This window comes from Oncorhynchus keta, chromosome 2 (genome assembly GCF_023373465.1).
Source record: "Oncorhynchus keta strain PuntledgeMale-10-30-2019 chromosome 2, Oket_V2, whole genome shotgun sequence".
Taxonomy (NCBI): Eukaryota; Metazoa; Chordata; class Actinopteri; order Salmoniformes; family Salmonidae; genus Oncorhynchus; species Oncorhynchus keta.
The window spans coordinates 28,388,905-28,406,395 of NC_068422.1; the positions used below are offsets into that span (position 1 = coordinate 28,388,905).

Genomic DNA, 17,491 nt, shown 5'->3' on the forward strand with positions numbered 1-17,491 from the left:
ATTGAATTTTGTGATTTAATATCAGATCTGATATTTCTTCACATGATCAGTAGGCGCCACAAGTGAGATCCTATGTGGAAGGCTACATACAGTCACCCACATTGGTGAAGTAGAATTGTTTATTATACTGATTTACGTGGCTGTATTGAATGACTGATTAGCCATCCTATCAGTTGCTGTTGAACACTACTTTGTGATTGTGATGCTGTGAAAGGAATCAGATGTTAGACCCTTCGTATGACCAATAGGTACTTCAGACAGATTCATCCACACATGGTGTTGTCCTAGTCACCCACGTTGGTGAAGTAGAATGTGTCATAGTGCAACCATGTGTTGGTTTTCACGGTTTTCTGTGTGTTATCTAAAAGACTATAAAGCTCCTCTCCTCTCCTCCTTTATAGTCTTGTCAATGGAAGCCGGTTGGCCTGGCACCACACTTAGTTTCCATGGTAACATAGACAAAGCAGGATATCAGTAGGTCTGCCTGGTCCTCAGAGACACCGCGCGCGCGCACACACACACACACACACACATGCACACACAGTAAACTAAGCTACTGTAGCATCCCACGTTTCCAATCACCCTCCCACGCCATTCTCAGGCTCTCACCCATCCTAGCCCTGACCAGCAGAATTAACAATATTGTGAATAATGCAGATAATGCTTCATATAATGCATTTGAATTTTCTGAACAATCCTATTACAATCACTTCATGATTTATGTGTGCACTTCTCAGGTGAGGTTTTGTCCCTTGTGTGACTATTTACTGTAGGAAATTAACATGCTTTAAGATAGTTAGGTAGGTTATCACAACATCTAGGGAAATGCTGCATATGAATAAGTGTGCTTTTTAATGATTCACTTCCTGTACAAACCTGCTATCCTCCCTTGGCTTGTTTCCTCTTCAATATAGATAGCAAAAAAATTATATATATGTCTATGTGTGTGTGTATATACACTACTGTTCAAAAGTTTGGGGTCACTTAGAAATGTCCTTGTTTTCCATGAAAACATACATGAAATGAGTTGCAAAATGAATAGGAAATATAATCCTGAAGCACCTCCCACAAGATGGATTGTCTTGATGGGCACTTCTTACGTTCCATACAGTCAAGCTGCTCCCACAACAGCTCAGTAGGGTTGAGAGCCGGTGACTGTGCTGGCCACTCCATTATAGACAGAATACCAGCTGATTGCTTCTTCCCTAAATAGTTATTACAGGAAGAAATTGGCTCCAATTAAACACTGTACACAGGGTATGGCATGCATGGCGTTGCAAAATGGAGTGATAGCCTTCCTTCTTCAAGATCCCGCTAACCCTGTACAAATCTCCCACTTTACCACCACCGAAGCACCCCCAGACCATCACGTTGTCTCTACCATGCTTGACAGATGGCATCAAGCACTCCTCTAGCATCTTTTCATTTTTTCTGCGTCTCACGAATGTTCTTCTTTGTGATCCGAACACCTTAAACTTAGATTCATCTGTCCATAACACTTTTCCAATCTTCCTCTGTCAAGTGTCTGTGTTATTTTGCTCATTATAAACGTGGATTAGCTAACACAACGTGCCATTGGAACACATGAGTGATGGTTGGTTGCTGATAATGGTCCTCTGTAAGCCTATGTAGATATTCCATTAAAAATCAGTTTCCAGCTACAATAGTCATTTACAACATTAACAATGTCTACACTGTATATCCAATCAATTTGATGTTATTTTAATGGACAGAAAATTGCTTTCATTTCAATGTGACCTCAAACTTTTGAATGGTAGTGTGTGTGTGTGTATATATATATACAGTACCAGTCAAAAGTTTGGACACATCGAATCATGTAGTAACCAAAATAGTGTTAAACAAATAAAAAATATATTTTACATTTGAGATTCTTCAAAGTAGCCACCCTTTGCCTTGATGGCAGCTTTGCACACTCTTGGCATTCTCTCAACCAGCTTCACCTGGAATGCTTTTCCAACAGTCTTGAAGGAGTTTGCATTTTTGCTGAGCACTTGTTGGCAGCTTTTCCTTCACTCTGCAATCCAACTCATTCCAAAACATCTCAATTGGGTTGAGGTCGGGTGATAGTGGAGGCCAGGTCATCTGATGCAGCACTCCATCACTCTCCTTCTTGGTCAAATAGCTCTTACACAGCTTGGTAGTGTGCTGGGTCATTGTCCTGTTGAAAAACAAATGATAGTCCCTCTAAGCACAAAAACCAGATGGGATGGCGTATCTCTGCAGAAGGCTGTGGTAGCCATGCTGGTTAAGTGTACCTTGAATTTTAAATAAATTACTGTCACCAGCAAAGCACCCTCACACCATCCCACCTCCTCCTCCATGCTTCACGGTGGGAACCACCTACTCTGCGTCTCACAAAGACACACTGGTTGGAACCAAAAATCTAAAATTTCGAGTCATCAGACCAAAGGACAGTTTTCCACCGGTCTAATGTCCATTGTTTGTGTTTCTTGCCCCAAGCAAGTCTCTTCTTCTTATTGGTGTCCTTTAGTAGTGGCTTCTTTGCAGCAATGATTCATGCAATCTCCTCAGAACAGTTGATATTTTAGATGTGTCTGTCACATGCACTCTGCATTTATTTGGGCTGCAATCTGAGGTGCAGTTAACTCTAATTAACTTATCCTCTGCAGCAGAGAAAACTCTTCGTCTTCCTTTTCTGTGGCGGTCCTCGTGAGAACCAGTTTCATCATAGCGCTTGATGGTTTTTGCGATTGCACTGAAATTTTCCAGATTGACTGACCTTCATGTCTTATAGTAATGATGGACTGTCATTTCTCTTTGCTTATTTGAGCTGTTCTTGCTATAATATGGACTTTGCCCTATTTGGTAAAACTTTCAATCTTCTATATACCACCCCTACCTTGTCATAACACAACTGATTGGCTCAAACACATTAAGAAGGAAAGAAATTCCACAAATTCACTTTTAGCAAGGCACACCTGTTAATTGAAATGCATTCCAGGTAACTACCTCATGAAGCTTGTTGAGAGAATGCCAAGACTGTGCAAAGCTGTCATCAAGGCAAAAGGTTTTTTGAACCTTGAAGATTTGAAGAATCTCAAATATGAAATATATTTTGATTTGTTTAACACTTTTAGGGTTACTACATGATTCCATATGTGTTATTTCATAGTTTTGATGTCTTCACTATTATTCTACAATGTAGACTGATACTGTTTATGTATGTATGTATGTATGTATGTATGTATGTATGTATGTATGTATGTATGTATGTATGTATGTATGTATGTATGTATGTATGTACGTACAGTGGGGCAAAAAACGTATTTAGTCAGCCACCAATTGTGCAAGTTCTCCTACTTAAAAAGATGAGAGAGGCCTGTAATTTTCATCATAGATACACTTCAACTATGACAGACAAAAAGAGAAAAAAAATCCAGAAGATCACATAGTATGATTTTTTATGAATTTATTTGCAAATTATGGTGGAAAATAAGTATTTGGTCACCTACAAACAAGCAAGATTTCTGGCTCTCACAGACCTGTAACTTCTTCTTTAAGAGGCTCCTCTGTCCTCCACTCGTTACCTGTATTAATGGGTGCTGTTTGAACTTGTTATTAGTATAAAAGACACCTGTCCACAACCTCAAACAGTCATACTCCAAACTCCACTCTGGCCAAGACCAAAGAGCTGTCAAAGGACACCAGAAACAAAATTGTAGACCTGCACCAGGCTGGGAAGACTGAATCTGCAATAGGTACGCAGCTTGGTTTGAAGAAATCAACTGTGGGAGCAATTATTAGGAAATGGAAGACATACAAGACCACTGATAATCTCCCTCGATCTGGGGCTCCACACAAGATCTCACCCCGTGGGGTCAAAATGATCACAAGAATGGTGATCAAAAATCCCAGAACCACATGGGGGGACCTAGTGAATGACCTGCAGAGAGCTGGGACCAAAGTAACAAAGCCTACCATCAGTAACACACTACGCCGCCAGGGACTCAAATCCTGCAGTGCCAGACGTGTCCCCCTGTTTACGCCAGTACATGTCCAGGCCCGTCTGAAGTTTGCTAGAGAGCATTTGGATGATCCAGAAGAAGATTGGGAGAATGTCATATGGTCAGATGAAACCAAAATATACAGTGCCTTGCGAAAGTATTCGGCCCCCTTGAACTTTGCGACCTTTTGCCACATTTCAGGCTTCAAACATAAAAATATAAAACTGTATTTTTTTGTGAAGAATCAACAACAAGTGGGAGAAAATCATGAAGTGGAACGACATTTATTGGATATTTCAAACTTTTTTAACGAATCAAAAACTGAAAAATTGGGCGTGCAAAATTTTGTGGTAAAAACTCAACTCGTCGTGTTTGGAGGACAAAGAATGCTAAGTTGTATCCAAAGAACACCATACCTACTGTGAAGCATGGGGGTGGAAACATCATGCTTTGGGGCTGTTTTTCTGCAAAGGGACCAGGACGACTGATCCGTGTAAAGGAAAGAATGAATGGGGCCATGCATCGTGAGATTTTGAGTGAAAACCTTCCATCAGCAAGGGCATTGAAGATGAAACGTGGCTGGGTCTTTCAGCATGACAATGATCCCAAACACACCGCCCGGGCAACGAAGGAGTGGCTTCTTAAGAAGCATTTCAAGGTCCTGGAGTGGCCTAGCCAGTCTCCAGATCTCAGCCCCATAGAAAATCTTTGGAGGGAGTTGAAAGTCAGTGTTGCCCAGCAACAGCCCCAAAACATCACTGCTCTAGAGGAGATCTGCATGGAGGAATGGGCCAAAATAGCAACAGTGTGTGAAAACGTTTGACCTCTGTCATTGCCAACAAAGGGTATATAACAAAGTATTGAGATAAACTTTTGTTATTGACCAAATACTTATTTTCCACCATAATTAAAAAAAAAAAAAAAAATTCATTAAAAATCCTACAATGTGATTTTCTGGATTTTTTCCCCTCATTTTGTCTGTCATAGTTGAAGTGTACCTATGATGAAAATTACAGGCCTCTCATTATTAAGTGGGAGAACTTGCACAATTGGTGGCTGACTAAATACTTTTTTGCCCCACTGTATGTATGTATATATATGTATATATACACATGTTTTATTGTCACATACACCAGATAGTTGTGGTGAAATGTGTTGTTTTACAGATAGGGTGTTGCATGACAGGAAAAACATGAATAAAGTCATGCCATGTCCAACATCTGCAGTGTTAATCTGAGCAGTAGTGCAGGGAACAGTGGTGTGGAAATGATTCCTGGCATGTGTCCAGTCCCTCGTTTACAGAAAGGGATGAAGTCCTTCCCGTCTTTACCTCTCCCTCTGTGTCCCCCTCTCTCTTTTTACTCCCTCTTTTTTTCCCTTCCTCTTTCTCGCTTTTTCCTCCCTCCCCCTGTCTATCTAGTTCTCTATCCCCCTCCCTCTATCTCTGCCTCTCCCCCCTTTACTCTCCCCCACTCACCCTCTCTCTCCCTTCTCTTCCTAATCTGCCTCGACTTGGCATATTTCAGACAAAAAGAGAGGAATAGAAAAAGATTGGGGAGACCAATCTCCTTGCCGCCATGAAAGTTTATTATAATCCTTTTTAATGCCAGGGTCAGGACTTCATGGGAAGGATGAGAAACCATATCTTTCCTCTAATTCTGTATCTCCCTCTACATACCTATCTTTCCTTCTTTCTCTCCCTCTATTTCTCTCTCTTTCCTCTCGCTCCCTTGCTTCACCTCTTTTTTTCTCTCTCTCTCTCTCTCTCTCCATCCATTCATGAGCCAGTCTCCCTGTGTAAGGCTGAGACAGTGTCTGTGTGATTTGTCTCTGTTTGTTAACAGTCTCTGTTGATGTTTAGATTGTCCATTTCTATCAATGTTCAAAAAAGCAAATGCCGTGTTATTGACTCAGATCCCTTTAGCGGGATAGTTTTCATCTACATCCAGTGAATTGCAGAGCCCCAAATTCAAATTAAATTTCTATAAATATTCAATTTTCATGAAATCACAAGTGCAATACACCAAAACACAGCTTAAATCGTTGTTAATCCAGCCGGCGTGTCAGATTTCAAAAAGGCTTTACGGTGAAAGCAAACCAAGCGTTTATGTGAGGACAGCTCTCAGCAGACAAACATTACAAACAGCAAGCAGCAAAGTAGATTGGTCACGAAAGTCAGAAAAGCAATCAAATGAATCACTTACCTTTGATGATCTTCGTATGTTTGCACTCACAAGACTCCCAGTTACACAATAAATGTTTGTTTTATTCGATAAAGATTCTCTTTATATCCAAAAACCTCCATTTGGTTGGCACATTTTGTTCAGTAATCCACAGGCTCGTGCGGTCACGACGGGCAGATGCAAATTCCAAATAGTATCCGTAAAGTTCGTAGAAACATGTCAGACGTTTTTTATAATCAATCCTCAGGTTGTTTTACAATAAATAATTGATAATATTTCAACCGGACTGTAGCTTTTTCAATAGAAGAGAGAAAGAAAAGGTCTCGCTCCCGGCGCGCGCATGCACACATCTGAGGACATCTGGCTTTCCATTAACGCGATGTGATCATTGTCGCTCATTTTTCCGAATAAAAGCCTGAAACTATCTCTAAAGACTGTTCACACCTTGTGGAAGCCATAGGGAAAGGAATCTGGTTGATATTCCTTTAAATGGTGGATAGGCTTGCAATGGAAAAGAGTAGTTTCAGAAAAACAGTACTTTCTGGCTGGATTTTCCTCAGGTTTTCACCTGCCATATCAGTTATGTTATACTCACAGACAATATTTTGACAGTTTTGGAAACTTTAGAGTGTTCTCTATCCTAATCTATAGCCACAGTAGAACGAGCCCTATATTGAGATAACTTGAAAAGCCGCTCAGCAAGGAAGAAGCCACTGCTCCAAAACTGCCATAAAAAAGCCAGAATATGGTTTGCAACTGCACATGGGGACAAAGATCATACTTTTTGGAGAAATCTCCTCTGGTCTGATGAAATAAAAATAGAACTATTTGGCCATAATGACCATTGTTATGTTTGGAGGAAAAAGGGGGACGCTTGCAAGATGAAGAACAGCATCATGTTGTGGGGGTGCTTTGCTGCAGGAGGGACTGATGCACTTCACAAAATAGATGGCATCATGAGGATATATGTGGATATATTGAAACAACATCTCATCTCAAGTCAGGAAGTTAAAGGTTAGTCGCAAATGGGTCTTCCAAATGGACAATGACCCCAAGCATACTTCCAAAGTTGTGGCAAAATGGATTAAGGAGAACAAAGTCAAGGCATTGGAGTGGCCATCACAAAGTCCTGACCTCAACCATGTAGAAAATGTGTGGGCAGAACTGAAAAAACATGTGCGAGGAAGGAGGCCTACAAACCTGACTCAGTTACACCAGCTCTGTAAGGAGGAATGGGCCAAAATTTACCCAACTTATTGTGGGAAGCTTGTGGAAGGCTACCTGAAACGTTTGACCCAAATTAAACAATTTAAAGGCAATGCTACCAAATACTAATTGAGTGTATGTAAACCTCTGACCCACTGGGAATGTGATGAAAGAAATGTAAGTTTAAATGTATTTGGCTAAGGTGTATGTAAACTTCCGACTTCAACTGTACATATGAGATGAGTAATGCAAGATATGTAAACATTATTAAAGTGACATTATTATAGTGACCATTTATTTAAATGGCCAATAATTTCAAGTCTGTATGTAGGCAACAGCCTCTCTGTGCTCCTCTCTGGAGTGCCCTGCGGTTGTGGGCGGTACAGTTGCCGTACCAGGTGGTGATACAGCCCGACAGGATGGTTTCAATTGTGCATCTGTAAAGGTTTGTGAGGGTCTTAGGTGACAAGCCAAATTTCTTCAGCCTCCGGGGAACTTAAAACTTTCCACCTTCTCCACTGCTGTCCCGTCGATGTAGATAGGGTGGTGCTCCCTTTGCTGTTTCCTGAAGTCCACAATCACCTCCTTTGTTTTGTTGACATTAAGTGAGAGGTTATTTTTCTGTCACCACACTCCCAGACCTCTCACCTCCTCCCTGTAGGCTGTCTCGTCGTTGTTGGTAATCAAGCCTACTAAAGTTGTGTCGTCTGCAAACTTGATGATTGAGTTGGAGGTGTACATGGTCACGCAGTCATGGGGGACCAGGGAGTACAGGAGGGGGCTGAGCACACACCCTTCTGGGGCCCCAGTGTTGAGGATCAGCGAAGTGGAGATGTTGTTTCCTATCTTCACCACCTGGGTGCGGCCCGTCAGGAAGTCCAGGACCCAATTGCACAGGGCAGGGTTCAGACCCAGGGCCTCGACCTTAATGATGAGCTTGGAGTGTACTATGGTGTTGAATGCTGAGCTATAGTCAATGAACAGCATTCTTACATAGGTATTCCTCTTGTCCAGATGGGATAGGGCAGTGTGCAGTGTGATGGAGATTGCATCGTCTGTGGATCTATTGGGGCGGTATGCAAATTGAAGTGGGTCTAGGGTATCAGGTAAGGTGGAGGTGATACGATCCTTAACTAGCCTCTCAAAGCACTTCATGATGACAGAAATAAGTGCTATGGGGCGATAGTCATTTAGTTCATTTACCTTTGCATTCTTGGGTGCAGGAACAATGGTGGCCATCTTGAAGCATGTGGGGACAGCAGAATGGGATAGGGAGAGATTGAATATGTCCGTAAACACACCAGCCAGCTTGTCTGCGCATGCTCTGAGGACACTGCTAGGGATGCCGCCTGGGAGCCTTGAGAGGGTTAAGACGTTTAAATGTCTTACTCACGTCGGCCACAGAGAAGGAAAGCCCACAGTCCTTGGTAGCTGGCTGTGTCAGTAGCACTGTGTTATCCTCAAAGCGGGCAAAGAACGTGAAAACTGCCTGAGTGCAACGTCTTTGACTTTGTGATAGTAAGACTGTCGGACAACTGACTAGTAACTGAAACTCAGAACCTTACTTGGCACTTCCACTGGATAGACAGAAAGCTCCTGACGCTAAAACTGTGTAGAGCACCTAGATGAGGTGATTGACAATACAGAAAGCCTATGGATACACAGAGGTTGATCTAACTCATGAGGAACAGAGAGACATACCTGACAGCTCTAGGGAATGACACTAGGCATTAGGGAAGTATCCTGGAGAAGTACACTAGGTATTAGGGAAGTATCCTAGGGAAGGACACTGGGTATTAGGGAAGGATCCTAGGAAAGGACACTAGGTTTTAGGGAAGGATCCTCAGAAAGGGCACTTGGTATTAGGGAAGGATCCTCTGGAAGGGCACTAAGTATTAGGGAAGGAGACTAGGTATTAGGAAAGGGTCCTAGGGAAGTACATTAGGTATTTAGGGAAAGACCCTAGGGAAGGACACTAGATATTAGGGAAGAATCCTAGGGAAGGATACTAAGGAAGGGAACTAAGTATTAGGGAAAGATGTTAGCTGTGATTAAGGAATGTTTTTGTGATTCATTAAATAATTATTTTACAGTTGTGTGTGCGTGTGTGTATAAGGCTCTGGTATCTCTCTCTCTCTCTCTCTCTCTCTCATTAAGCTAAGATGCACAGATAGGTTGATCTAACTCATGAGGGACAGAGAGACATATCTGACAGCTCTAGGGAAGAACACTAGATATTAGGAAAGCCTCTCTCTCTCTTTCGGTGCTCTCATTAAGCTAAGACAAGTCTTTCCCCCCTACTCCCACTACTCCTCCTGGCCTTTCCTCATAATCATTAGCCTTAGATGCTCACTTTAATTCCTGTGCCACTTCAGTGGGACCAACAAACCTCTCTGTGTGTGTGTGTGTTGACTAGCTTGAGTTACAGCCGTACTTTCACTCCAACAGCTGTAGACTCCACTTCCTCTCCCCCTGATCCAACACACATTATCACCCAACCAACACACACACACACACACACACACACACACACACACACACACACACACACACACACACACACACACACACACACACACACACACACACACACACACACACACACACACACACACACACACACGTTCTCACCACATCAACGCAAAAAAAAAAAAAAGCTTGAACGCTTTTTGCATGACCTATTCCTCTCTGGCGTTCCAAAATGTTGACGATTGATCCTATCGATAGTCAGCGACATCCAGGTCAGGTGTTACTGGCAGTCATTACTGTAGCAAATACCACAGCCTTAATGATCTCCATAATACATCTAGCCTCATGTTTTGTTTATCTGTTGCTCTTCAGAACTGCTCTTCAGTAGTTAAGGGAGTGGCTCATTCCTTCTGGAAGATATTAACACAGTCCTATAGCGTTTGCTACTTGCTTGGGGGGAGTACCTCAGATTTGAAATTGTCTGTGAAAAAGCAGTCTAAGACGTTCAAACGGAGAGGTTTTCTTTGAGTTGCAAGTGACTCCCTGAGGTAACAGAGAGAAGTGTGTGTGTGTGTGTGTGTGTGTGTGTGTGTGTGTGTGTGTGTGTGTGTGTGTGTGTGTGTGTGTGTGTGTGTGTGTGTGTGTGTGTGTGTGTGTGTGTGTGTGTGTGTGTGTGTGTGTGTGTGTGTGTGTGTGTGTGTGTGTGTGTGTGCATGGCGCTTGTAACGCCAGGGTAGTGGGTTCGATTCCCGGGACCACCCATACGTAGAATGTATGATGACTGAGAGAGCTAAATGGCATATATTATTATTATTATTATTAGAGAGAGACCAAGAGGCTGGAGCTCTGTATAGTATGGGCTTTTATGTCTGCCTCCGTGGAGCAGTGTTCTGTTCTCCGAAGAGAGACACACACACACACACACAGCACTGATCAGTGGGTAAGAAACACACCCACATCCATCTCCCTGGTGGCCAACCAGTATCCTCCCCAGAGTTGGTTTTTCCAGGCACTTCCAGGTAGCTGTTGTCTTTAAAGGAGCTGTGTTACGATACCCTGCAGCAGAATGCTGGAAGAAATATTAGAGGGGAGTTTTATTGGCTGCTATTGTACCTCCTACTTCAGCAGGGATTTAGTAAATTGACTTAAGAACTTCTATGTAACAAAATAAGTAATGGGTGGATAAAAGGAAAAACGAAATGAAGAAATCTAAAATTGTTCTAAAATTCAGGTAACTAAAAAAAAAGGTTTTCATAAATCCTTGTTGGAAGATTTCTGGAATCGGGAAGGAATATGCAGGACATTCTGGAGTCCTCCAATCTGGGTTTCTGGAAAACATGGGCATTTTTGGAGAGTTTTGTAACCCTATGAAGAAATAATGGATCAATTATATAGGAATATGAATCAAATCAAATGTATTTATATAGCCCTTCGTACATCAGCTGATATCTCAAAGTGCTGTACAGAAATCCAGCCTAAAACCCCATACAGCAAGCAATGCAGGTGTAGAAGCACGGTGGCTAGGAAAAACTCCCTAGAAAGGCCAAAACCTAGGAAGAAAAGTAGAGAGGAACCAGGCTATGTGGGGTGGCCAGTCCTCTTCTGGCTGTGCCGGGTGGAGATTATAACAGAACATGGCCAAGATGTTCAAATGTTCCTAAATGACCAGCATGGTCAAATAATAATAATCACAGGCAGAACAGTTGAAACTGGAGCAGCAGCACGGCCAGGTGGACTGGGGACAGCAAGGAGTCATCATGCCAGGTAGTCCTGAGGCATGGTCCTAGGGCTCAGGTCCTCCGAGAGAGAGAAAGAAAGAGAGAGAGAGAATTAGAGAGAGCATACTTAAATTCACACAGGACACCGGATAGGACAGGAGAAGTACTCCAGATATAACAAACTGACCCTAGCCCCCCAACACATAAACTACTGCAGCATAAATACTGGAGGCTGAGACAGGAGGGGTCAGGAGACACTGTGGCCCCATCCGATGACACCCCCGGACAGGGCCAAACAGGAAGGATATAACCCCACCCACTTTGCCAAAGCACAGCCCCCACACCACTAGAGGGATATCTTCAACCACCAACTTACCATCCTGAGACAAGGTATAGCCCACAAAGATCTCCACCACGGCACAACCCAAGGGGGGCGCCAACCCAGACAGGAAGATCACATCAGTGACTCAACACACTCAAGTGACGCACCCCTCCTAGGGACAGTATGTAGTAAGCCATGTATGTAGTAAGCCAGTGACTCAGCCCTTGTAATAGGGTTAGAGGCAGAGATTCCCAGTGGAAAGAGGGGAACCGGCCAGGCAGAGACAGCAAGGGCGGTTCGTTGCTCCAGAGCCTTTCTGTTCACCTTCACACTACTGGGCCAGACTACACTCAATCATATGACCCACTGAAGAGATGAGTCTTCAGTAAAGACTTAAAGGTTGAGACCGAGTTTGCGTTTCTCACATGGGTAGGCAGACCATTCCATAAAAATGGAGCTCTATAGGAGAAAGCCCTGCCTCCAGCTGTTTGCTTAGAAATTCTAGGGACAATTAGGAGGCCTGCGTCTTGTGACCGTAGCGTACGTGTAGGTATGTACGGCAGGACCAAATCAGAGAGATAGGTAGGAGCAAGCCCATGTAATGCTTTGTAGGTTAGCAGTAAAACCTTGAAATCAGCCCTTGCCTTGACAGGAAGCCAGTGTAGGGAGGCTAGCACTGGAGTAATATCATCACATTTTTTGGTTCTAGTCAGGATTCTAGCAGCCGTATTTAGCACTAATGGAAGTTTATTTAGTGCTTTATCCGGGTAGCCGGAAAGTAGAGCATTGCAGTAGTGTAACCAAGAAGTGACAAAAGCATGGATAAATATTTCTGCATCATTTTTGGACGGAAAGTTTCTGATTTTTGCAATGTTACGTAGATGGAAAAAAGCTGTCCTTGAAACAGTCTTGATATGTTCTTCAAAAGAGAGATCAGGGTTCAGAGTAACACTGAGGTCCTTTACAGTTTTATTTGAGACGACTGTACAACCATGAAGATTAATTGTCAGATTCAACAGAAGATCTCTTTGTTTCTTGGGACCTAGAACAAGCATCTCTGTTTTGTCCAAGTTTAAAAGTAGAAAGTTTGCAGCCATCCACTTCCTTATGTCTGAAACACATGCTTCTAGCGAGGGCAATTTTGGGGCTTCACCATGTTTCATTAAAATGTACAGCTGTGTGTCATCCGCATAGCAGTGAAAGTTAACATTATGTTTTCGAATGACATCCCCAAGAGGTAAAATACATAGTGAAAACAATAGTGGTCCTAAAACGGAACCTTAAGGAACACCGAAATTTACAGTTGATTTGTCAGAGGACAAACCATTCACAGAGGCAAACTGATATCTTTCTGACAGATAAGATCTAAACCAGGCCAGAACTTGTCCGTGTAGACCAATTTGGGTTTCCAATCTCTCCAAAAGAATGTGGTGATCGATGGTATCAAAAGCAGCACTATGGTCTAGGAGCACGAGGACAGATGCAGATCCTCGGTCTGATGCCATTAAAAGGTAATTTACCACCTTCACAGGTGCAGTCTCAGTGCTATGATGGGGTCTAAAACCAGACTGAAGCATTTCGTATACATTGTTTGTCTTCAGGAAGGCAGTGAATTGCTGCGCAACAGCCTTTTCTAAAATCTTTGAGAGGGATGGAAGATTCGATATAGGCCGATAGTTTTTTATATTTTCTGGGTCAAGGTTTGGCTTTTTCAAGTGAGGCTTTATTACTGCCACTTTTAGTGAGTTTAGTACACATCCGGTGGATAGAGAGACATTTATTATGTTCAACATAGGAAGGCCAAGCACAGGAAGCAGCTCTTTCAGTAGTTTAGTTGGAATAGGGTCCAGTATGTAGCTTTGCGACAGTATCAAAAAGGAATTTCGGATTGTTCTTATTTTCCTCAATTAAGTTGGAAAAATAGGATGATCGAGCAGCAGTAAGGGCTCTTCGATACTGCACGGTACTGTCTTTCCAAGCTAGTCGGAAGACTTCCAGTTTGGTGTAGCGCCATTTCCTTTCCAATTTTCTGGAAGCTTGCTTCAGAGCTTGGGTATTTTCTGTATACCAGGGAGCTAGTTTCTTATGAGAAATGTTTTTAGTTTTTAGGGGTGCAACTGCATCTAGGGTATTGCGCAATGTTAAATTGAGTTCATCGTTAAATTGGCGTCCTTGGGTAGACAGAGGGATTCTGGAAGGACATCAAGGAATCTTTGTGTTGTCTGTTAATTTATAGCACGTCTTTTGATGTTCTTTGGTTGGGGTCTGAGCAGATTATTTGTTGCAATTGTAAACATAATAAAATGGTGGTCCGATAGTCCAGGATTATGAGGAAAAACGTTAAGATCCACAACATTTATTCCATGGGACAAAACTAGGTCCAGAGTATGACTGTGACAGTGAGTAGGTCCAGAGACATGTTGGACAAAAACCCACTGAGTCGATTATGGCTCCGAAAGCCTTTTGGAGTGGGTCTGTGGACTTTTCCATGTGAATATTAAAGTCACCAAAGATTAAAATATTATCTTCTATGACTACAAGGTCCGATAGGAATTCAGGGAACTCAATGAGGAATGCTGTATATGGCCCAGGAGGCCTGTAAACAGTAGCTATAAAAAGTGATTGAGTAGGCTGCATAGATTTCATGACTAGAAGCTCAAAAGACGAAAACTGCATTTTTTTTTTGTAAATTGAAATTTCCTATCGTAAATGTTAGCAACACCTCCGCCTTTGCGGGATGCAAAGGCGGATGAGGTGATACGTAGGGCCCTGGTCAGATCACGTGGCCAAGGATACTCCTAACCCTAACGACAGATAACAGTAGTAATAATAATAGGTGGGATTACGGCGGTCGGCCAGTCAGTCAGAGGGGGTTACTGTCATTTCGCTGGATACAGTCATACTGCATCTGTGGAGAGGGAGTCATAATCCTTATCTCTCTTTTCAATATGACATTTGTTGCAAAGCTGATGCTATGTTGGTGATATTTTCATTGGGAGCATACTTCATCTATCCCTCCCTCCCTCCCTCCCTCCCACATCCTGGTCCGTTTTAATGCTTCAGCTCCTCGCTCTCTTTTCTGCTACTGTGGAACAAGGGAATGACTGAATATGAGGTATGTAAGCCAGAGACTCTGCAGGACGGCCCTACTAGAAGGGATGCCCTTGTTCCTGGCCCACTTGTCACACATACAGTACACACACCACTCAGGGCACACCACACCGATACACACACATACTGTTTTGGGGTTATCATAAAGCCGTGTGTGTGGGTGGGCTGCGCCAAAGCATTGTGTATGTGTGAGGTTTCATTTGCGGCCTATGAACCATGCCTGTAATACTATCATCAGGGCGCTGCAATCAATAACAGCAGTGAAGAGAGAAACAGTGAATGACTTATTAATTGGCTAAGGTGAGAAATATGGCTGCCTTGGGAAGAGGACTGAGCAGACCTTGTGTGCCTGGGAGTGTGTCACTTGTTAAATCCACTTCAATCATGAAGGGGATGAAGGGGAGGAGACAGGTTAAAGAAGGATTTTAACCCTGGAGACAATTGAGACATGGATCATGTATGTGTGCCATTCAGAGGGTGAATGGGCAAGAAAAAAATATTCAAGTGCCTTTGAACGGGGTATGGTAGTATGTGCCAGGCACACTGGTCATGAACTGCAACGCTGCTGGGTTTTTCACGCTCAACAGTTTCTCGTGTGTATCAAGAATGGTCCACCACCCAAAGGACATCCAGCCAACTTGAGACAACTGTGTGAAGCAATGAAGTAAACATGGGCCAGCATCACTGTGGAACGCTTTCCACACCTTGTAGAGTCCATGACCTGACAAATTATGGCTGTTCTGAGGGCATTAAGTATTAAGGTGTTCTTAATATTTTGTACATTCAGGGTATAGCCTAGAGCTGCAGCTGCGTTGAAAACAAGTCCCCCTCTCCACACTGTTAGTTCACAGTGTGTGGCTTTTTGGAGGCTTTCTCATTTTTAACAATACAATACCTCTTATCCATACTGGCTCAATTCTCTGCAGATGGAGACAGAAGTTAGGCGACAACATCGTGTTCCAGGAAATTGAGGTTTGCTAAATTTATGAATCGTGGAACCTGATATTAGTTTGTGCATCCCAAATGACACCCCGTTCTCTTTATAGTGCACTACTTTTGACCAGGGCCCATAGGGTGCCATTTGGGAAGTGTTCAATAACTGTAGAGCAGGGGTATTCATATCTTACCCTTTGAAGTCCAGACTACTGCTGGTTGCCTGTTCTACCTAATAATTAATTGCACCCAACTGGTGTCCCAGGTCTAAATCAGTCCCTGATTAGAGGGGAACAATGAAAGAAAGTAAGAAAGCAGAACTGTCTTCCATGTCTAGGTTTGAATTTGAGGGCTGTAGTCTTCCCCTGTCTGCAGTCTCTCTGACAATGATACAGTATGAACTACTATTAATACCAGCCCGCAGCGAAGGCACTTTTTGCTTATGCTTCCGTTATAAACTATTCATAATACTTATCATTAATTTCCCGTTATGCCATCTAGCTATATTCCCTATAACTGTTCTTCTAACTAAATCATAATCTGCTTACTTCGCTCTACCTGGTAATTGCTGATGAAACATAGGTAAACACCTTTGAAGTATAATGAACGAATGAATGAACAAATAATTGTTCTGTCTAAAATGAGTTACTAGTGTAGTTGCATGTAATTCGACCAATTAAATGTATTTCTTTTTAAACATCGTATATCACCGGTCTAATTGTGGACTGACTAGGAGACCTGTTCAATCCAACACCGACACAAAACAACAGGGCTTAACAAAACAACAGGGCTACACAAAACAACAGGGCTACACAAAACAACAGGGCTACACAAAACAACATGGCTTCACAAAACAACAGGGCTACACAAAACAACAGGGCTACACAAAACAACATGGCTTCACAAAACAACAGGGCTACACAAAACAACAGGGCTACACAAAACAACATGGCTTCACAAAACAACAGGGCTACACAAAACAACAGGGCTACACAAAACAACATGGCTACACAAAACAACATGGCTACACAAAACAACAGGGCTACACAAAACAACATGGCTACACAAAACAACAGGGCTACACAAAACAACATGGCTACACAAAACAACAGGGCTACACAAAACAACATGGCTTCACAAAACAACAGGGCTTAACAAAACAACAGGGCTTCACAAAACAACAGGGCTTCACAAAACAACAGGGCTACACAAAACAACATGGCTTCACAAAACAACAGGGCTTAACAAAACAACAGGGCTACACAAAACAACAGGGCTACACAAAACAACAGGGCTACACAAAACAACAGGGCTTAACAAAACAACAGGGCTACACAAAACAACAGGGCTTAACAAAACAACATGGCTTCACAAAACAACAGGGCTACACAAAACAAGAGGGCTACACAAAACAACAGGGCTACACAAAACAACATGGCTACACAAAACAACAGGGCTACACAAAACAACAGGGCTACACAAAACAACAGGGCTTAACAAAACAACAGGGCTACACAAAACAACAGGGCTTAACAAAACAACATGGCTTCACAAAACAACAGG

At 42.7% G+C, this 17,491-nt stretch overlaps 1 protein-coding gene across 7 annotated transcripts in view; it reads left to right on the forward strand.

The window, feature by feature from the left end:
- LOC118371387 (calcium-activated potassium channel subunit alpha-1-like) overlaps positions 1 to 17,491 on the forward strand; it is a 315,283-nt gene that overhangs the window by 185,727 nt on the left and 112,065 nt on the right. The gene's annotated exons all lie outside the window — the stretch shown is intronic.